The sequence below is a fragment of the Mirounga leonina genome, unplaced genomic scaffold (genome assembly GCF_011800145.1).
Source record: "Mirounga leonina isolate KUSES-001 unplaced genomic scaffold, KU_Mleo_1.0 Mir_115, whole genome shotgun sequence".
Taxonomy (NCBI): domain Eukaryota; kingdom Metazoa; phylum Chordata; class Mammalia; order Carnivora; family Phocidae; genus Mirounga; species Mirounga leonina.
In genome coordinates this window covers 103,131,364-103,155,060 of record NW_023270268.1, presented here as the reverse complement: position 1 = coordinate 103,155,060, position 23,697 = coordinate 103,131,364, and the positions used below count along the sequence as shown (strand labels likewise).

At 38.1% G+C, this 23,697-nt stretch overlaps 1 long non-coding RNA gene across 1 annotated transcript in view; it reads right to left on the bottom strand.

Moving 5' to 3' along the window:
• Window positions 1-5,146: 5,146 nt before the first annotated feature.
• LOC118007135 overlaps window positions 5,147-23,697 on the bottom strand; it is a 37,485-nt gene continuing 18,934 nt past the window's right edge. The window contains exon 3 of the long non-coding RNA XR_004678276.1: window positions 5,147-5,202. This is a non-coding gene — a long non-coding RNA (uncharacterized LOC118007135). The remainder of the gene's footprint in view (window positions 5,203-23,697) is intronic.

Below are 23,697 nucleotides of genomic sequence, written 5' to 3'. Positions count from 1 at the left end.
TAGTCATTTAGAATAAAGTCTGGCATATAAAAATCACTGTTAAAATGTAAATTATTTTGGGGCACCTGAGTGGCTCAGTCAGTTAAGTGTCTGCCTTCGGCTCAGGTCATGATCCCAGGGTCCGGGGATTGGGTCCTGCATCGGGCTCCTTGCTCAGTGGGGAGTCTGCTTCTCCCTCTGCCCCTGCTTGTGCTGTCTCTCTCTTGCTCACTTTCTCTCTCAAATAAATAAATAAAATGTAAATGATTTTTTTTAGATTTTTTTAAATTTTATTTTATTATGTTATGTTAATCACCAGACATTACATCACTAGTTTTTGATGTAGTGTTCCATGATTCATTGTAGGCATATAACACCCAGAACTCCATTCAATATGTGCCTAATACCATGCTAACCCATCCCCACACCCCCTCCCCTCTAGAACCCTCAGTTTGTTTCTCCGAGTCCATAGTCTCTCATGGTTCATCCATTTTTTTAAACTCTGATTTTTTAAACTACTTTTACCACAATAGTAAGAATAGTAAGAATAGTAATAAGAACACACTTTACATATCTATACACACACACACGTATATACATACATATATCATTAAACAAGGGTTTTATTATATAATAATTACCTGATGATGTGCAATGCATTCTAGTTTATTCTTCTATAGTTACTGGAAAAAATTTAGATCAGGAGCCATTAAATAATTTGTTATGTCTCATTATTGTTTCTTGACTCACAGTTTGAAAAATAGTTCTTTGGATACAAAGCTTAGGCTATAAAGCTTTCCGGGATGTAAGAGGGAAATAGAGCATGTGGATATCATGGAATTTCTGGACAATTCCCACAGCTCTGGGACTTCTTTGTAACATTCCAAGTCCACGATGTAGCACTACCTCTTCTTGTGGTACCAATTTACCAATTTTTTTTTTTTTTTTTTACTAAAGATGGTACCAACGGGGGCGCCTGGGTGGCTCAGTCATTAAGTGTCTGCCTTCAGCTCAGGTCATGATCCCAGGGTCCTGAGATCGAGCCCCGCATCGGGCTCCCTGTTCAGTGGGGAGCCTGCTTCTCCCTCTCCCACTCCCCCTGCTTGTGTTCCCTCTCTCTCTGTGTCTCTCTGTCAAATAAATAAATAAAATTAAAAAAAAAAAGATGGTACCAGCAACAACTACACAGCAGCAACAATAAAACTGTCACCTTGCTAGAGTTTCCCTGTCCTAAGATAGTCAAATGACAAGAGTTGCTAGTATTCTCTACAAGATGATGTCAGAAGGAGAAGTAAGCATGTAGCTCTAGGACTTCAGCAGTGCTAAGCAGATTAATATAATTTAGTCAATGCTGAGTAGGTAGGTCGTAGCTGTTTCTCCTCTTCCCCTCGAAAAAGTGCAACCATCCAGACAGGATCCCCATGACTGTGTATATGCGTACGTATGTGTTTGACATTGGAGTGTATAACATACAATAAGGATAACAATTGCTTAATCAAACTGACATTTTTGTTATAAGTATATGTTTGTATTTGTATAGGTGATATAATAAAACTTATTTCTTACATGGAACATCGTCAGGTAAGTTTTTGAAATTATACTTCCGAAAAATACTGTTTCAGATGATCTGACAACTCTATACGTGGATCCCGTGAATTCAAAGAGTAATTAAACTATGTCTTTCCTCTCCCCTTGATTTCTGTTGTTCTTTCCAAATTCATAAAAGGACAAAGATCAAGCAATAATATTCTAAAATAGGGGAGGTGTAACTGCAACCAAACAAGGAAGACTAAGTATACTAATAACAATTAACAAAGGACAAAAATTCATCATGGTGCATGTGGCCAGCAGCTGCCCGGCAGAAGTTTGTGGGGCTGATGTGGGTTTCCTGGAGTTCAGAGCGGGTTCTGGTCCTCTGAAAAGGCCAAGCTATAATCCACAGCCCCGGAAGCATGTTCTGCTCCCACAGACTCAGCCAGGCCCACAAAGCTCCAGACAAGAAGGGAACAAGCTGAGTAAGAGACAACTTATGTATGAACAGGAGTTAACCACAGCAACACACTCTTCCAGAGCTTTCTGTAAGTGCATTGCCTCCTACACTGCAGACACAAAAGATAATTTAATTCTACAGATGCAACTCTGTGCTGAATGCACATACCTCAATGACTGTCATTTTCCAATCAGCATGAGCACTTTTCTGCCCTCTCCTGGAAAGGGTTACCTATCTCCTTTGTCCAATATTGAAGACTCCTAGGCATGTGATTTTAAGATGTGAATCCTGATGCCCTTAAAGGTCTGGCTGGCATACTGATGACTACCTTGTTCTTCAAAGGGCCTCTGGTCAGCGGCTGTCACTGCTATATTCTATTTTAAAATTGCACACAAAGGGGTCTTGATCTCCTACCAAGGTCATCTCACCGTGACCCCAATAATCAGCTAAACCACAAGGCTTGATGTGTAGAACTTGTTCAAAATCCAAATCTAGGCATGCAATCAGGTCTAAATAGTGAATTTCTGTGTTTGCTCAGGTCAGACAGGTGCTGGTAAATTAATAGTGTTCCCTGGAATGTTGGAGAGTATGTTTTCTGGTCAGAGTAGATTGTGCCAGTAACAAACAACAGTTACCAAATCTCAGTGGCTTTACCACCAAAAGTTTATTTCTTGCTCACACATGTTCAACATGAGTTGGCAGGGGTTTCTGCTCATCACAGTTGTTGGAAGAGCTGAACTAACAGGGATCTATCTCAACACACATTTCCATGATTACCACAGCCAAGGGAAGACAGCATGTCAAATTGTTTAACGAGCATCCACCTAGAAGCAGCATACAGCACTTCTGCTCACATGCAGTGGCCAAAGCAAGTCCCAGTGCCACACCCCACTTCTGGGGGAATGAGAAATACAACACTAACAGTGTTGAGAAGGAAAATGGGAAACATTTGGTAAACAACCCTAATGACTACATTTTCCTCATCATTTATATTTATTTGGTGACCAAGACCAGTTCACTGACAACTCATTTCGGTTTCTACTCTCCATTTCCTTGTTGATTTAGTCTATAATCTCATTGTCCTTCAGCTGGGTTGTACAAGCCCTTTAAACTTTGTCCAACAACCCACATTTTATATTGCAGTCATATCGGATTATTTGCAGACCAGCATATTTTATTCCACACCCTCATGCTTCTTGTCACATTTTCTCCCTGTTATCCTCCCCTCATCCTTCCATCTCAAATTCTACATCCCTGATAAAGGCTTCCCAGAAAGTCCCACGTACTGTCCAGTCCATGTTATGGTTAGCAACACTGTGCTGCTTTTCTCTATTTGTGTTTTTATTATAAGAACTTATGTTTCCATTACTGTGATTTTTCATATACAATAATTTTATGTTTACAAGGACGTAGCCTCCCTGAAGGTAACAGTCATTCTTCCAGAAGAACCATGGTAATGTCAATCCACATTTCCATGTCTCTACTTTCATCTTTTTGGTCTTTGTGTCCCTGGTGTCTAGAATACTACCAGAACTCAGTAAAAGTCAAATTAATCTATTAAATGGTACCAAGAAATATAACTGACAGGCATTCCTGATATTTAGTCCATACTAGAAGGAAAAACTATTTTTAAAACATTCCAAGTTAAAAATTGTTACTAAAAATAGACTCAGAGAAAAAAGAGACCTGAAGAGTGTTCTGGAACATCACCATTAAGCCATGGTGGTTGTTCATTATTATTTTTTTTTTTGCCTGAGCTCACTAGAATATATGTATTAATCTATGACTTTTTGGATAGTGTAGGATGGAGCCTGAGAGTTTTGCTCATTTCTAAAGCTCTTCTGTAATGTGATACTCTTGATACATGTCATCATTACCTTCCTATCACTCAGTAACCTGATACATTTCCCAAGGTTGCAGCCCTTATTTATTTTCTATTAATTGAGGCCACTTGCTTCCTGACGGTTCCCAGACAGCATCTCAATCTCACCCCCACCTCTAGAGTAGTCACTGTAGGAATTTATTGTGAGGGATCAGAACCAGAAATCTTGCTCTCATTGCTTATGAATGGGTTCATTTGCAGCAGGAAGGTAGCTAGAGTTCGCAAGGGTGTGTCTATTTGCCTTCTGTATTCTGTGCTTTTAACTGCCTCTTACTTGCTTTCGCAGCAGTAGGTCACAAAGGCAGTCTGTGTTTTGTACAGAGTACACTTGTCTGGGAGTCCTGCATACCTGTAATAACGAATTTCGATATTAAGCTAAAGCCATAAAGAAAAACACAACGGTTCATTCATATGTCAAACTAATTATAGTTACTTTGCTTATTCCAAATCCCAAGAATTATTCACTCAGCCCAACTAAATTAGGAATTTCCACTGTATAAGAACATAATTTTCCCAATCTACACTCTCAAGTTTCAATTTATAGTCTTATTTATGATTCAAGGTAACTGTTAATGATATAATAATAATTAGGAGAAGGAGGAGGAGCAGTGGGGGAGAAGAAGATGATGTGTTTGTCTTTGGTTATTTTTTTAATCTCAAAACAGATTCTCAGCAAATACCAACTAAAATCTCACTAGAAGTGACTCGTTTTCATGCTGCCATTGAGATCAATTGAGCTCACGGTAGCTCTGTGTGGGTATCTTTGAAATAAGATCTGAAACAATAAGGTCAACTCCACTCTAGAGGAACATGAAAATGCCCTTAAGACTTTTAATGGGAGGAAAGTTTCGGTCTCCTTCTTCCTCCTTCACTAAACCATATCCTTTCTGTACAATCATTGTTCAGTGATGAGCTCAGCAATCTAGTATAGCTCCCTCCCTCTTCAGAATGGGAGATACTCCCATGCAATTGGAAACATCTAAAGTTTCCCTATAAGGCTGGCCATTCTATGTGTTAGCAAATTTAATTTTGTAGGAACTCTGCAGGTTCCCCTATACCAATGAGATTGTATGAATCTAGCATACTAGAACTAACAGAACATAGTGGCTGTCTATTTTTTTTTTTTTTTTTTTTACCATCGTCTTCCTCTCTCATAGAGCCTAATTTGTGCAGGTCTCCTTTTCCTCCATGTGCCTCATGGGAAATTGACCTCTCGCCTGCCTTTGCAGGTGTATCAGGACTAGATTAAAACTCATGATTTCATGATGCCTGTAGATGACTAGTTTGCAGGAAAGGGAAGCATGTGGTCTTGAGGCCAGGCCTTCACAGGGCTTCTGGGAAAGGCTTGCTCCTAAGAAAACAACACAGAAATAAATAGCTTATTTTTTGCCTCTGGACATTGCCATCTCCTGATGTGATCCAAAAACTGCCATATCAACTTGTACACAGGAAGGGAGGCCTGAGGGCTGCCTAGCAGAGACATGGAAGGAATCTGTGAATCAGGTCCTTGCGGACATGACTGAATTGTTGATCATAGTGCACCTGGGGCTCCTTTCTTCTTCTTCTGACATTCAGCTATGTGGGAAAAAAATAATCCCTCACTCATTAAGGTAATTTGAATCAGATTCAGGAAAAATTTATTCCTGTCTCTGTGACTCGGCCCTAAACTTCTGGCTGTTGCTATCACACATGGAACCAATGACAAAACTATTTTGATTTCCCATTGGTTCTATTTAGAGTTGCCAGATATAATACAGGAAGCCCAGTTAAATTTGAATTTCAGATGAACAATGAATAATTATTTTAGGATAATTACGTCCCACGCAATGTTAGGGACATAGTGATATAAAAAAATTACTCATCATCTATCTGAAATTCAAATGTCACTTGGTACCCTATATTTTTGTTAAATCTAGCAACCCTGATTTTTTTTAGAACAATATTAGGAAGAAGCATTTTAAAAGTTATTTCTTAATAAGCAGTGGGAGGTAGCATAAAATAGAGTATGTGTGATTTGGTTAACAGGCATTTGAGCATGAGAACAATCTAACTCAAATTTTCATTCATAAATTTAGATAATATAAATAGTCATAAATGCATATGTACAAAAAATCAAATACATTATTACCAGATGTATTATCATGGAAATAGCTAAAAGAAGGGAAATTTCTTTCAACACCAATCTTACATTAATTACAACCCTTAAAAGCGTACTTATGAAAGGCATTACTTTTAAACAAACCCCTACTTTTTTATTTTCAACCTAGGCTCATGTTTGTTGAGATAAATCCTTGGATTCAAGATCTCTAAATATGGCATTTAGTCTCTGCATTCATTGGAAGGGATTTGTAAATTCCTAATGAAGAGAGATTGGGGGAGGAGTTAACTAGTTTCCTCTAGAGTAAAACACACTGGAATGCGATCATTGAAGTTCTGGGTTTAAGGCTCAGGAAATAAAAATAAGAAACTAAGAAAATGGGCATGTTTTCTCTTATCTTTGTAAAAGTTTTGTAAGATTTTAAGCAATGTCCTTAACCTCTAATTCTTAATGTCTAAAATGGAGAAATGACTTACCATACAGGACTTTTTGTAAGTTTTAAAAGCACTTTGCAAGTGATGGGTCCCAGTAAAATTATAAAATAGCATTATGAGTACTACAATTAAGATAGTTTCCATAAAAATTATCAACTAGAGAAATCTAGTCTGTAAATATTCTCACTACTGCAATCCACGAGTATTAAATTTCAACTTCTGTTATATGTCTCATTAAGAACCATTTTACATCATGACTTCCCCCTAAAAGAATCTATCTCTTTTGTGCAGAATCTCATTATCCAACTGTCCCGCGATGAAGATGTTCTGAATGGCAGACAGTACCTCTGCGTTTATCTTCCCAAAAAGCAAATATAGGTCTGTTTCCTCTATATTAATGACATGATTTGAAAACTTCTCAAGTTTGGCGAGTGAGGATCATTCCATTTATGTCACTTTTCAAACTTGGATCTTCTAATTTGATTATTTTGACTCTTCACATTTCTCTGTAGAACTATAGATAGATTGAATTCTTTATTTAAAGCAATTCTCTTGCCAGGGAGGAAATAAATGGAATGAGTTATTAAGTTCATTGTAAGCCTTTGACTATTTTAGAATCAAAAATACATATCACCTAAAGGCCCATATGGAAGCTAAAATGTTCTGAGACTTTCTTAGAGAAGGTTGATAGAAATGTTTGTAAATCGCTAATCAGGATAAACACATTCCAATCAAACACATAGAAATTTTAATTGTTCTTTAAAACTCATACTTCCAAGATGTTGCCAGAGTAAATGATTGTCTCCTAATTATACAATTGTTCTTGTTGCAATACTTCAGTTTCCATCAAGACTGTTATGGTGTGAAGATAAAGAACAGAATGAAATAACTTGATGAACATAAAGAAGTCTTTGGTACTACAACTATGCCTACATTATTTCTAGGACTTTTGCCTCTTTTTCTGCAAAGGAGACAAGTTGATAAATTTTTAAAGTATTCACACTGAAGCTTGATTGTTCAAATAGTACAATTGTATGTTCCTTTGGCGAGAAAAGCTAAATATATTTTTGGGGGCGCCTGGGTGGCTCAGTTGTTAAGCGTCTGCCTTCGGCTCAGGTCATGATCCCAGGGTCCTAGGATCGAGCCCCGCATCGGGCTCCCTGCTCCGCAGGAAGCCTGCTTCTCCGTCTCCCACTCCCCCTGCTTGTGTTCCCTCTCTCGCTGTGTCTCTCTCTGTCAAATAAATAAATCTAAAAAATAAAAAATAAATAAAATACATTTTTGAACACAGAAAAACTCCATAGCAATTTATTTTGTTCTCATTAAATTTCCTAAATATAATCTCCAAACATATTTTGAACTTCAGCTATATGCCAGAAACAACATTAGCAGTTGGAGCTAGGAAAAAAACAACAACATTGGATATTGTCTCTTCCTTTCAGGGCCTTCATTTAAGGGGATGATAATAAATCCCCTATAATCTAAGAATCTTATCACTAGTATTGATTATTTTTTTATTTTGTTTAATGAAAAGATCTGCAATCCACTCAATTCTGATTTTATGGCTACATTTATGGATATATGAATCATTTTGAATTTTATGTACTTTCCTGTGCCCCAATCAGCCGTTGGCACCTAGACCAATTCTAAATATTATATACATTTGATAAGATTACACCAAGGATTAGAAATAATTTAGATGCTTAGCACAGAGTATGTCACATGAAAGGTACCCCATAAATGGCTGAGTGAGTGAATTTATTTCACAAATTTGTAGCTGAAGAAAGAAAAGTTCCAAGATGGTATTTTCTGATATTAATACAAACAAAAATTAAAAATTTCCTCATTCATGTTAAAACAAATTGTGAGAGTGAAAATAAAGAATTAAAAGATGTATGTGCCAGTGTCGGCTAGGAAGTCTTTAGTCAAAGGCATAGATATAAGTTACAAAGCTTTTTTGATATTTAGAGATTATTTTTTTAGAAGAGAAATCGAGAAAAGGTCCATAGGAAATAAAATGGTTTTAGGTTTTGCGAGTAGAGTTCTAAATAGATTACTAAAAAATGTCCTTCCTGTAGAAAATAAATCTTTACTTGGGAGGGATATATTTATATATATTCCTCCTCAATATGCTGACAGGAAGGGAGAGAGAGAGACAGACCCATGTAGCTGTTCAGAACGAGGTGCAGAATAAGCAATTCAATCACTGACCACAGTGATGACATTCCAAGAACACAATCAAGGAATCCTATTATATCCTTTCTTACTCATGTTATTTCTATTAAGCAATCACTATACAGAAAATGATGACAGAGAAGGAAAAGAAAAAATAGGGCAACCCACAGATCCTTTTCCGTTTAGTCCTTCCTTACTCAGCAAGCTGAAGGTAGAATGTGTTGGTAGAGAGAGTGCCTATCAAGAAGTAAAATACAAACAGTTGAGTTAGATTTGGGCAGCGTTGCCATTGTTCTCGTAAAAACAAAATGCCATGTGCACATGTGAGCTACTAAATACAAGTTGCGTGACTTTGGTGGCTCTAGAGATGAGTTAAATGCTCTTACTTATTGCATTTAAGACTAGCATTACACAATATAAACAGTAAAAGTTATGCTAAAATTAAAAATACTGTTCTTAACTCCGACCATTAAATAGCAAATAAAACACTGACACATCAAGAGAGAAACTGCAAGAGAAAAGAAAAAGTTTTTACATTTTAATACCATTTCTAGCGATTTATCCTTGCTTTTTTAAAAAACATATTTTCATTTTGCACCAGACCTGGAAGTTTGCATAATTAAACCCTCCACAGCAGGAATGATATCTGTTGCATTATATTAGAATCTCATTCTTGCCTCTCTATCACAGACCACGTTTTCTTTGTTTTTCTTTTTTTAAATTTTATTATGTTATGTTAATCACCATACATTACATCATTAGTTTTTGATGTAGTGATCCATGATTCATTGTTTGCATATAACACCCAGTGCTCCGTGCAGTACGTGCCCTCTTTAATACCCATCACCAGGCTAACCCATCCCCCACCCCCTCCCCTCCAGAACCCTCTGTTTGTTTCTCAGAGTCCATAGTCTCTCATGGTTCGTCTCCCTCACCGATTTCCCCCCCTTCATTTTTCCCTTCCTGCTATCTTCTTTTTTTTTTAACATATAATCTTTATGTTTTTCTATATAAACCTACATGGTTCTCACCGCTCCGATGGCAGGATTGATCTTATTCTCCTAGTTTAGCTCCAAACATGGCACAGACGCATGTCTTTGCTATGAGCAGAGAATTTACGAGGACTCATGGAATATGTTCAGAGCTCAGAGTTTGTGGAGCCACACTTAAAACCTGAGAGAGAAAGAGAGAAAACCCAGAGACCCAGAGACGTGGAAGGCTTAGCCATTTGTTGCAATGGAAACCACTGAAAGACCACAGAAGAATCAAAGCTCTCTAAAAGCTGCCAGGAAATAGAATGCATTGTCTCTCAAGGTTATGGGCTCACTGTCACTAATAATAGTAGAAACAGGCTTAATTACACTTAGCAAGAGCGGTTGTTAGTAATATAGTTTACAGGTTAAAATCAAGCGTAATTGTGGACAAGGAACTTGAGCTTGATTTCTGTTCCAGCACTAAATAATTATGAGACTTCACGAAATTACTTAACTTCTCCAAGAATAGGTTTCCTCATCTGTAAAATGGGAATCATAGTAGCACCACATGGGGTCTTTGTCGAGATTGAGTGAGACCATGCATGAGGCAGTTAGCTTAGTGCCTTTCATAGAGAATAAATGCTCAATAAAGGTGACAATCACTATTTGGGGGGCATGTGTGTGACAAAGGTAGAGGAGGGATTTCTACTTTGATTAAACTACATGATGTTAGAACTTCTTACAATTACGAATTTATATAGGAAATGACTCAATATCTAAAACTGCCAGTTTGGCAGGAAGCCAGAAGCAGATGTAAACTATAGATATAAAGATAGGAAGAGGAATTTAAACTGAAATCCCAAGCACAGGTGGAAAATACAGGTAGAATATAAACACCAGACAGAGTATTTCAGCATGTGGGAGATGATCCTGCAGCTCAGGACCGTGAAGACGGACTGGGAGTTACATATATTGCTCTCAAGTGGTACTGGGCATCATGGTACCCGCTTGAGGCATCTGGCAATTTAAATGTAAATTTAAATTGTTTAAAAATAAATAAAAGTTAAAATCCAGTATTTATTAGCCACATTTCAAATTCTCAACAGCCATAGGCACCTCACCATTACTGTATTGGACAGAGAGGATACAGAACATTTGCATTGTTGCAGAAAGTTCTATTGGAGAGTACTGTCTCCAGAGAAAGGTAGGGTGTTACATATATTTGGATCTATGGTTTCAGCCTCAGGGGAAGTCTCTGCTTTCTTATTACAGCTATTCATTTATTCATTTATTGCCCCTTCCATATTTTTACTCTCTCAATGAATATTTAGAAGAAAAGCAAGAAAAGCTCTGTGGTAAGAAGAATTCTAAGAAATTCTCCAAAATTTTCACCACTGGTATGTGCATTCTGTATAATCCCCTCCTCCTGAGTGTGGGTGGGCCTGACCTAATCAGACAAGCCCTTTTAAAAGAGGGTTTACAAATAAGAGAAAGAAGTCAAAGAGATTCAAAGCAACAGAGACATTCTCCTGCTGGCCTTGAAGGAGCAAATGGCAATGCTGTAGAGAAAACCATGGGGAAGGGAATGTCCAGGTAAATTCTAAGAACTGAGAGTAGTCCTGGTCAATAGCCCGCAAAAAAACAGGGACCTATAATCAAAAGGAACTGAATTCCGTTAACAATCTGAATGGCCTTAGAAGAGGTCCCTGACCCTAAGATAAAAACCCAGCCATGGCCAACACCCTATATTAGCTTGACAGGACCCTAAGCAGAGAACCTGATTTCAGCTGAGCCATGCCTGGACTTGTGACATATAGAAATGTGAGATAATCACCAGGTGCTGTTTTCAGCTACAAAGTGCATAATACAGTTGTTATGCAATGATAGAAAGCTAATACAAGCCCCTATTAAACACAACCCCTCCACACACAAACACATGCACACACAGAAACAAATTGTCCACACTCACACACCCTCATGTTTTTAAAGCACAAAAGTATACATTTTAAAATGCAATGTGGTAAGGTTTTTTTGTTTTTTGTTTTTTATTTTTTTGCTTTACGGATAAAAGTTTAAAAGATGATATGTTCAAAATTTTGCTGCTGGCTTTGGCCAAGAAATAAAAAGGAGGTGAAGCAATTAGCTGGGATTCCAGCATTTATCAAATGTACTCGACTCTCAACAACTCCGAGAAAGGAAAGAATACATTTTCACTGTAACAAAAAGAAGGCTCTGAAAGTATTTGATGACATCTTCAAGGTTCCAAATTACCACATATCATGGTTGAAATTGTTCTCTTAGGTTAAATCACTGTACCCTAAGGCCCCTATTAAAATGTAATGTGTTATATGGTGGGTGGGTAAAGAGTGAAGAGTTCTCATTAAAACACACTGCTACAAGCCGAATTATCACTCTCTAATAGAAAACAGACCCAAAGCAAATGGACCGAAGGTTAGATAAGCTTGGACTGTGAGGAGGGGGGAAGGAAAGGTCAAGAACTCTTCCCTGGCAGGCAGATCCGGACAGCTCCTTGTGGGTGACAAGCTCTCACTGAGAGAAGATGGTTGGAACACATGCTGGGGAACCCCCGTGCAGGGATGAGCCTTCAGAAAGGGGAGGGGAGGAAGACTAAGACAAACTGTACCTGCTTTCTAATTTTGCTCACTGCTCCCTGATGTGTAAATACCACCTTTAAGTCACATACGAATTATCTCCCCTGAGGAAGGAAATGTCTGAAGAAGACTTGCTGCCCTTAAGTAGCTCTAGACAGGAACCTGAGGAATCCTGAGGAGAGAAGGCATCTGTAAGAGATCAAGGGAACCCAATTAACTTTTCCATTGATGACCTTCGTCACAGTTCTTGATCAGAGGGGGGAAGGAACAGTGGGATTCAGAATCTAGACGTGAAATAAGGTTGCCGAGTGAACATGTTTCTAATGATTTCCTGCCTTCTACTCCCTTTGCAAAAAATAAATAAATAAAAATTAAATATATATATATATAGTTCCTTGAAAGGGAATAATTTCTCAACAATAATATTACTGCCATGTAAGAATTACACCAGATATGATAGATCGCGTATGAAATATGACCAGTTAATTGAAATAAGTTTTTGAAAATTCCAAAATGTGCACACTAGATAATGCTGTGCTCAAATGGAGCATTAGAAATGGGTGGGAAAAATGAAGGGGAGGGGAATCAGAGGCGGAGATGAACCATGAGAGACTATGGACTGCAGGAAACAAACTGAAGGTTTCAGAGGGGAGGGGATGCGGGATGGGCTAGCCTGGTGACGGGTATGAAAGAGGGCACGTATTGCATGGAGCACTGGGTGTTATATGCTAACAATGAATCATGGAACACTACATCAAAAACTAATGATGTAATGTATGGTGACTAACATAACATAATAAAATAAAATAAAATTTAATAAATAAATAAATCGTTTAAAAAAAATAAATGGGTTGTCTGATTTTCTCCAGGTAAGTTAGTCTTGCATCTCCAGTGTATGTGCATCTTGAAGTCAGGGGCTCCACCTTATCTTTCTTTTGACTATCTCAAAATCAGTATCATGTTGGGCAGAGGATAGATGGTTAGTGAATACCTGGTGATAACCATAACCACTGATCAAGATAGATGACTATTGCAGGTACATGTAGTGTAACAGTATCTTTAAATATACATACATAGGTACTAGGACACACAAGCACCTCTCAAACACAGAACTAATCCATGGGGAAATATGACAAACATCTTGTGATCCTCCCTATTTGTGGGGGAAAAAAGAGAGGAGAAGTAGCGTTTTTCTTCTTCCCCAAGCCTCTTCTTGATTCTACCTTCAAACAATGTTATGTTCAATCATTCTAGTTTTGACTTAGCAAAAGAGCATTTCCACAGGCATGTGTTAGCCTGGAATAATATTTGCTTTGTAAATCAGGGGTTCCTTGTTCAACCTTGTATACCCATGGCTTGTTGGTGACTCTGTCACACGCTTCAAACAAAAGTGGCTGCAGCGCACACTTTAAAGGACACATATCAACATCCATCAGCATGTAACAGTTAGCTTTGCTAGGACAACTTACAATTTTCAGATTAAATATAAGATTACTAGGAACATGCCAAACAGGATGAAGAAGCAGGATAAAGATGTGTTGGCAAAAATAGGGTAGGGGAAAGAATTTTGGGCAGCAATACCATCCATAAATCATGAGAGACTTCAGGATACCATTTCAAATGGGCTATCTTGCTTTCCCCAGAATACACTTTCCCGAGTGCTTTTACATTGGATAGGTTTAAATGTTTCTGCCACAGTTGAACACAACTTGGGAATTAGATTTCTATAAAGCTATTTGGTTCAACCATCAGGCATAACTTAAATATGGTTATTCCTTCTAAGCACCCATAAATAAGTGATTAAAGATGTCCTTGCAGGATACCTTTAGAGTTCTCCAAAAATATCAATATAGGAAAAAATTATTAAAGCCTGATCTTTGGGGAATTATTAGTTCTTATCGCCTTCAGTAGAGAGTCCAAAAAACATAGCACAATCTTGTCCTCCTCTTCTATTCAGCCTCTTTTTTTTTTTTTTTTTTTTTTTTACTGTATGAATTTGCTTTTGCTGTATTTCTATCCTCTCTATTGCTCAGTTTGGTGACTTGGGCTGGGTTTAGCTGGGCGGTTCTACTGGTCTCTGCTGGGTTCACTCGTGCATCTGTATGAGCTGCCAAGTTGGCTTGCAACAGGTTGTTTTAGGATGGCTTTGGCCAGAATGGTTGACTTTGCCTTACATAGTCTCTAACCCTCTAGCAGCTCAACTCATGCCTGTTCACACAGTGGCTTGGACAAGCTTCCAGGAGGGTGAGGAGAAGTGGCAAGACCTCTTGAGTCTGTGCTCAGCACTGGTACCTTTCTTCTGTTGCATTCTATTGGCCAAAGTAAGTCACAAAGCCACTCCTGATTCAAGGGATGAGTCAAGAGACTCAGTTTCTCTATGGGGAGGGCTAAAATGTTATACTGTTAATGTCATGGGTCCAGAAAGGGGAACAATTAGAGCCATTTAACAATCTATACCTGAAACTCTAGATTACATACTTGGCTGTCCTCTGAGTGACCCACATTCCCCCTCAGACCTCTGTGCCTTTATATAAAGGGCTCTCCTCTGCATCTTCACTAATCCTTTTGTCTAATTACTTTCATTTATAAGATTAGGTCCACTTTCACTATCAAGAGTAGGTTGACATTCCTTCTAGGAGGAAGACTGCCCTGAACTTTAGACGAGGTAGGGTCCCCTCTTCTGTACTCTCATAAACCCCGGCCTATGCATCCTTACCAAAATTTATCATCATTTTTCCAGCATTCAACTGCCTCCCACGCTTGAGGAGAATGAAAGCATTTTCATCTATTTATTACTAAAATACAGGGTAGTTCCTATACATAGAAAATACTTGACAAATATTAAACAATATTTCTAACAATTAGAAATTCAAACATAATCCACAACAGTGATGAAGAGGTATACATTTTCTTTTTTTTTTTTTTTTTAAAGATTTTATTTATTTATTTGAGAGAGAGAGAATGAGAGAGAGCACATGAGAGGGGGGAGGGCCAGAGGGAGAAGCAGACTCCCTGCCGAGCAGGGAGCCCGGTGCGGGACTCGATCCAGGGACTCCAGGATCATGACCTGAGCCGAAGGCAGTCGCTTAACCAACTGAGCCACCCAGGCGCCCCGAGGTATACATTTTCTAGGTAGGAACTTGACATTCTCTCTCTCAACCAAGCCTAAGAAATGTGAGAGTTCATAAAATTAGTCTAAATAGTCATAGCTTTAAAAAAATTTTCGAAGCAACTGAAGTGTTCTATTCAATAACTTCTCCAGAAAATAAAATTGGATCCTTAAGGTTACCAACTCATTCAGACACCATAACTTATCCAGAGTGTTAAAAAGTAATGGGCCTGGCAATCGGTCCTGAAGGACTCCATTTGTCACCTCTCCATGAGGACTTCTACAATTTACTCCTATCCTATGTTATTTTTGGCTATAATCAGTCTTAGCTAGGTTCACACTTAGACTGAAGTCTAGCCTTTTGCTTATTAACTTTTTCTATGATAGACTGCAAAAGTCCCATCAGAACTCTGTTAAATTACATCTACTTCTGCACCCTAATATAATCACTTGGTCAGTGCTACAGCAAGCTACAAATTGGTGAGACCCAATTTTCCTGTTAGTGACCTAAGATACAATTCCCTGTGTTGTTCCCCAAATAAGCCAAATTGTCTGTTATTTATAGAGGACTTCAAAATGTTAGTGTTTTAATTCAAGTGCTTATCTTCTTACCTTTTGTAGGTAACACATACAGATAATACTCTGGCATGATTATTCTAACTCCTTGCCAACTCCCTGCTACCCATGTACTAATGAGTTAATAGCTCTAATTAGAGACAAACAAAAAGGTTAATAAAGCCATTTTTCCTCTAAGTCTCAAAACAAGTAAAATATATTATATCATGACATCTGATATGTGGAATCTAGACCAATTTTTACTATGATTTGATAAGCTTTCTCACTTTGAATTTCTCATAAAAGTATACTCCCTTTGAATGCACAACGGAAGATCTGACATCCCATGTGCATATTTTTTCATTGCTTCTGTTTTTGCTAAGTGAAATATCCTTGTCTTGAAAGTGTTTCAGGGTCAGAGGGGTATGCTAGGCTGATTTTAAGATTTATTATGACTTTTTGATGTACTCTCATGTTGTCCCTTTATTCACTTTGGGTTAAAATGATTTATTAGTATACTATTTGTGGGAACTTGATAACTACAAAACATACAGATAAAAATCACCCGGTCACACTGTCTACTTCACAGGTTTGTCCTGAGAGTTTAACAACATGACACAGGTAATGTGCTAGACTAGCACCTGAGGTATCATAGGAACTCGATAAACATTATTATTAAAATCAGGTCCTGCTTTATATGACGTTTATAGTTTTTCATAATATATTTTCAGCATCCTCTCTCTTATTTAATTTGAGACGACATGACCATCTTCATAAAAGCCTTGTAAAAGACTATTCTTTTTATAATAATTCTTCATGACCTTGAAGTCCAGGCATATTTTTCTTTGGATAAAATATTCCTCATTTCTAAATCTTTTCTGTTTGTATATTCCAATACCCTTGCATTCCTTTTTCAAGGCTAATGTGGGTGGCAAGGGAGACAAACTGGACATTCCACGGATGGCATCAAATGCCCCCTGCACTCACACAATCAGGACTTCCCACATACTCACAATGGAGACAGGCCAGGTGTTGAGTTGTCTCCTGCCTCTCAGCCCTGCATTAATCCCATGTCTCTATCACGATGCCTACTCTTGCTTCCTGCAAGTGGCTTTAAGCTGAAGCTTCCTCAAAGCATGAGCTTCATCATGCATTAAAATGATGTTTAAATGATGTTTTTAAAAGCTTTGGAGTTAGACTAGGTTCAAACCCTAGCATGGTTATTTCTAGCTGTGTGACCCTGGGCAAGTCAGACAACTTTTCGAAGTCTCCCTTTCCTCATTGGTAGAATGGACAGCTGGTCATCTTGGAAGGGGCAATGGCAGAGCTATAGTGGCGAAAGCATAATCCAGACTGAGTTAGGTTGAAAATCAAATGGAATATTAAAAAGTAAATAGAAAAAGTGCAAGCTACTATTTCTGTAAGTTGATTGAAGTCTCAAACCCAATACAATAGAGGGAAATGTGCAGCCAAATATGTTTTGTTGTGGTAGTGGTTGTTTCATTTTCTCTCAGATGGCAGGACCATGAGGCTATGTATAACCTGAGCGTGTGTATGTACATATACACCAACATATGTATAATTAGAAGGGGGAAAATCAATAGAAAATGTAAATCAGAAAACACAAAAGAGAAAGATGAAACCTGGAGGAAGGAACAGATGGGATCTGGAGCACTAGTGTGGGGATTTGTTCAGAGAGGAGAAGAAAGTCTGCCAGTGTGAGCGTGTATCAGTCTGCTAGTGCTGCCGTAACAAACAGCACAGACTGTGCAGCTCACACAATAAACACACAATTCTTGAGGCTGCAAGTCTGAAATCAAGGTGTCAGCAGGGCTGGTTTCTTCTGAGGCCCCTCTCCTTGGCTTGTAGAAGTCAGTCTTCTCTGTCTTCACATAATTTTCCCTCAGTGCATGTCTGTATCCTTTCTTTTCTTGGAAGGATACCAGTCATAGTGGAATACGACCTCATTTTACCTGAATTATCTTTTTAAAGACCTATCTCCAAATAAGGTCATGTACTGAGGTAGTTGGGATTGGGACTTCAACATGGAATTCCTGCCCCTCCTCCCCAGGGAGTACATGGCACAATTTGCCATAACCTAGGTAGAATATCTGAAAAGATGGCAGTAATACAGTTGGTAGTAGAGAATTAAAAATACGAATAAAAGAGGAATTAAAAATAAAAAGTTTATAGCAGAGAAGTAGGAAAGTGAGACATTTCTGCTTACTAGTCTCTTTTTTAGTATTAAAACCAGAGGCCATCTGTGGATGGTGAAGAGAAAGGTGGAGAATTTGGGGGCTGGAGAAAGGGTGGAAGGTTTTAGATTGTTCCTGAAAGGACTGGAGAAATAATTGGATGACTATTGCCTGGCAGGGCTGAAGGCCAAATAAGTTGGGGGATGCACATTTGGTTGATGAATAGAAACCATGTAGACTTAAAAAGAGATAGTCTCATTCTGGGAATAATTCAAGTCAGATTGATGAGTTTATATGACTTGCCAAATGGACTAATCAGTATACATAAAAATTTAATTTTAATTAGATAAGGAATACATGAGTAAATTCTCAAAGAAAATTTATAACATTACAAACTATAGAGAGCGAAAACTAAAATTACTTTTTCGCTCTTACTCCAAATCCATTTCCTTTCCTAGAAGTAATCAGAGTTAACAATTTTATGTACATATGTGTAGACTTTTGTGCATTCACATAAACACAATTATAAAATATATTACTATCAAATACATATACACATAATTTGTGTGGGGTTTTTTGGTTTCTGTTTCTGTGTGTGTGTGTGTGTGTGTGTGTTTTGTTTTGTGTTTACCTAAACAGGACCAGGCTTCATCAATTGTTTTACAACTTGTTTTATTTGGGGTTTGGGTTTTTTTTTTTTTTCCTGACAATGGTTTGGGGATCTTTTTAGGGGCATGCAGACATATCTGATTCCCACATAGCTTTAGGTAGCATGTGCCATAGTTCAGTTAATTGTCTCTTCTGATGGATGTTCAGACTTCCAGTTTTTCACTGCTATTATGATGCTGAAATGAATATCCTTGTACATGCTTCTGCACACCTATGGCAGATATCTAGGAATCAAAGGAAATAGCAGTTTGATTGGCATTGCCCAAGTTGCTTTCCAATAAGAGTGTGCTAATTTATACTCTCAGCCACAATTTATGAACATCCACAAGGTATGAAAGCATTTCTTTGGCTACGTTCTCACTAACACCCGGTATTAGCCATCTTTCAAACATCTATTAACATAATGACTTACAAATCTTCATTTGAATTTCTGTTTCATTGATTGGAGATGAAGCTGTGAATTGTTTTCATCAACTACATTTGTTTCTCCTCTGAAATTCTTGTTTCTATGTTTTGTCCCCTCTTTTATTGTGCTTTTAATTGACTTATAAGTAATCTTTAGAAATTCAGAATATTTTCTTTTGTTTTATTTTATATAATCTCAAATACTTTCTTTTGCCTTTTTGGATTCTTCTTGGATTCTGACCTTTTGTCTTAATCACATGTTTCTACATTTTTCTTCTGATATGTTTATAGATGTTTCTTAAACATCTCTTTCATTCATTTGACATTTATTTTTGTCAATGAGAAAGGTATACGGTTTTCCTCACATCATAGTCTACCCTTTCACCACTTACCAGAAATGTTATTTTAATCAGAGCAAGTCCTCAATAAGTCTATCTTAATAACACATCCAAAGTCCAACCACTTCGTACCATCTCCACTGTTCTCTCCAAATTAAACTATATAGTTGTCTGAACAACTATACTGGCCTATAGTCTCCTTTTGTCTATCTTATTTGTAACACATAGAAAGACCTCTTTAAAATGTAAGTCAGATATGTGATTTCCATGCTTAAAATAACCCACTGATTTTGACCACACTCAGAATAAAATCCAAACTCCTCACTTATAAACTGTCTGTAAGGCCCTGTGTGCTCTGGCTTCTCCCTGCTGTTTGATCTTATTTTGGCCTGTCCTAAACAAAGGCAGCTTAGGCCTTTACACCAGATATTCTAGAACTTTCCTTCTGGAATATCCATTCCCAGATCTACCATGGCTTTTTCCTTCAAATAACTAAAATTTCTGCTTAAATGTCACCTCTTCAAGGAGGCCTTCCTAACCATTCTACCTAAAATGGCCTCATCCTTCCCCAAACCTGTAATTTGGCATAGCAATTAACTGCAGAATTGATACAATCTGTTTTCAACAAAAAAACATAAAACAAAACAAAACAATATGTTGGGATATACTATATTAGGCCTTAATGCTCTTGTTAATACAAGTTTCATAATAGGAGACATGTTTCTTATTTATTGCTATATCATATGGTACCTAGAATATATTAAAAATGCTATACTTCTTATAGTAAGATAATCAGCAAATCCATTGAGCTAAAAGATGCTAAAACTCACAAAGTTATCAGATTTGGGGAATGAATATTTCTTACCTATATAAGTTTAATTGGAAAAAAAATCTATAATTTTATCCTAATGAAGTATTTTCCTCCTCTCATTCTTTCAAACTTTGGAAGCAACTGTAACATTTCTATTGTTCCATTAAGATTCTGATTATATGAGGAGGATATGGGCAATTTAGGTGTCTTTCATACATACCCACTCATTAGCAAAAAATATATATTTATATGTATATGAGAAAAAAATACCTTTGAAAGGTGAAGCTTAGCCCTAAAGGAATACATTTCTAAATCAAGCATATGTAAACACCCACACACATTCACACACATACACGTACTGATTAGAAGAACACTGAAGACAAGATTTCTTTGTATTGAAATCAAAACTTAACCCTCAATATAGGTTTTCATATGAATTATAACTCTTCTGAGATAATGGTTGGAGCAAATATGAAGGAAGGAAAGAAGAAAGGAAGGAAGGAAGGAAAGAAAGAAGGGAAAATCTTGGTTGTGGGTCCATGAAAAATTTTTATATTACCTGCACACTTTGTTACATGCTTAAAATATTTTATTAGAAATTTTTTAAAAATTTAGGACAATTGTAGGACTATTAATAAAGTATGCATAACTCTTATGTCCCAGCTTCCCAGGGGTTGAAAGGCTTGGGTTATGTTTTAAAAATGTATCAGTTTCTGAAGGCCAATACCTGGAAATTCAAGCTAGGCAGCCCAGGTGTGCCTGAAATTAGTATGGCCATGATAATCCAAAGAAAAAATAAATCTCTTAAGAAATATTAAGAATAAGAATGATGGCAACTCTGCTCATTCAGTCCCATGACAGCTAACTCCCCGTAGCTCCTCTAAATCCTGATAGTCTGAAGGTCCCTCATTCCCTTCCATAAGACCCATGTTACATAAGTAGACCAATAACATAGCAGCTTCTGGAAGCATCCAATAAGAGCATGAGATTTTTGAGTTAGAAAGCTCAGCTTTCCCTAGCTAAGTATGTGGCATTACAGGCACTTTATTTAGTCTTTCTGTGCCTCAATTCTCTCCTTAATAGATTGGGATAATTTGCAAAAATATATTCTTTGCGACCCAGTAAGCTTTTTCTATGACCCACTGTGGATTAGGGCTCACACTGTGAAAAGCACTCCTCTATTCTTGTTTGAACATTTAGCAGTTTTAATGTTTTTCTGTTATAAAAATTTTTGAGAAACCTGAATACTCCTAATTAAACACACAATTATAAATTAACATGATTATATGTAAGTGTGGATCTCTGGTTTCCTTACTATACAGATCTATAAATAAATGTATTTCAACATGGTTAAGTTTCTTAATAAATATTGCCATAATTCTCATCAAAAGCAATATGGCCCATTTACTAAAAAAGTTAGGGTTTTTTGTTTATGTACCTTAGTCTCTCTTAACAAATATCAGTCATGATTCCTTGGGAACCTGGAAAAGATGGCAGAGAAGTCGGGGACCCTATTCCAACCAGTCCTTGGAATTGAGCTGGATATCTACCAGACCACTCTGAACACCCATGAAATCAGCCTTAGATGTAAGAAGATGGATCTGGATCTCTACAAACAGACTATCGCAGGCATTTGGTTTTGAGATAGAAGCAGGGAGCCATGATTCTGCGGGCACATATCCAAAGATAAACTGAAGGGGGAGGGAGCCGTGGCAATCCTACAGCACCAGTGAGTGATAGCGTCCTGTGCTGGGGACGGGGCACAGATATGCAGACCTGTAGTGGCGGGGAAAGGACTTTAGGACATCCCCAGACAGAAACCTGGAGCGCCAGGGCTGAGGGTGTGAACTGGGGGTGGCTGACGATTTTAGAAGCACAAAGGGCAGAGACATAGCCCTGTGCCCAACTTCGAGGTGAGGACTGGGAACACTGCTGAGGGGCGCACAACCCAGGACACTGCAGTTTATAGCAGCACAGACAGAAATGGAGATAGTGTGGCCTGGAGAGCTCACTGAAGAACAGACTGCGATCTCTGCTCTGAGGCAGAGGGTTGGAAAAGATCTCTTCTGCTCTGACTCTTGGAAGAGATGCAGAAAGCCACCAGGGAAAGCCACCAGAGAACAAAAGCCCCCCAAAAACCGGTTTTCACTGAACCCATCCTACACCACCAGGGGCAGGGCAACACTGCCCAAACAGGGTTGCCTGAGTAACAGTGCGGCAGGCCCCTCCCCCAGAAGACAGGCCGGGAAAACAAGAGGCCAACAACCCTAAGGTCCCTATAAAACAGGTGCATCTTGCTTGGGTTGTGGGCAATAATTTGGACTCTGTACATTCCCTCAAACACCCTTCAACAGAATGACTAGGAGGAGGAACCCCCAAAATAGGAAAGACTCAGAGACTATGACTTCTGCCAGAGATTTACAAATGGATACAGATATATCCAGGATGTTGGAGATGGAATTCAGGGTAGCAATTGTGAAGACAATAGCTGGAATGGAGAAATTGAGTAATGGCAACATAGAGTCTCTAAGGGCAGAAATGAAAGCTGAATTGGCAGAACTTAAAAATGCTATGAATGAGATCAAATCTAATCTAGATAATCTAACAGCTAGGGTAAGCGAGGCAGAAGAATGAATTAGTGATCTAGAAGACCAATTATAGACAAGAAGGAAAAAAAGGAGGCCAGGGAGAAACAACTCAAAATCCATGAAAATAGAATCAGAGAAATAAGTGACACCATGAAACGTTCCAATGTCAGAATTATCGGGATCCCTGAGGAGGTGGAGAGAGAGAGAGAGAACTAGAAGATATATTTGAGCAAATCATAGCTGAGAACCTCCTTAATCTGGGGACTGAAAAAAACATTCGTGTCCTAGAGGCAGAAGGACCCCTCTGAAGATCAAGGAAAACAGGTCAATGCCCCGGCATGTAATAGTAAAACTTGCAAATCTTAGAACCAAGGAAATCATCTTAAGGGCAGTTAGGGGGAGGAGATTCCTTACATATAGAGGGAGGAACATCAGAATAACGTCAGACCTACCCACAAAGACCTGGCAAGCCAGAAAGGGATGGCAAGACATATTCAGGGTACTAAATGAGAAGAACATGCAGCCAAGAATACTTTATCTGGCAAGGCTGTCATTGAGAATGGATAGAGAGATGCAGAGCTTCCAAGACAGGCAGAAACTGAAAGAATATGTGACCACTAAGCTGGCCCTACAAGAAATATTAGGGGGGGTTCTATAAAAGGAGAAAGACCCCAGGAGTGATATCGAACAGAAATTTATAGAGACAATCTATAGAAACAAGGATGTCACAGGCAACATGATGACAATAAATTCATATCTTTCAATAATCACTCTCAATGTGAACAGCCTAAATGCTCCCATAAAATGGCACAGGGCTGCAGATTGGATAAAAAGACAGGACCCATCCATATGCTGTCTACAAGAGACTCATTTTGAACCTAAA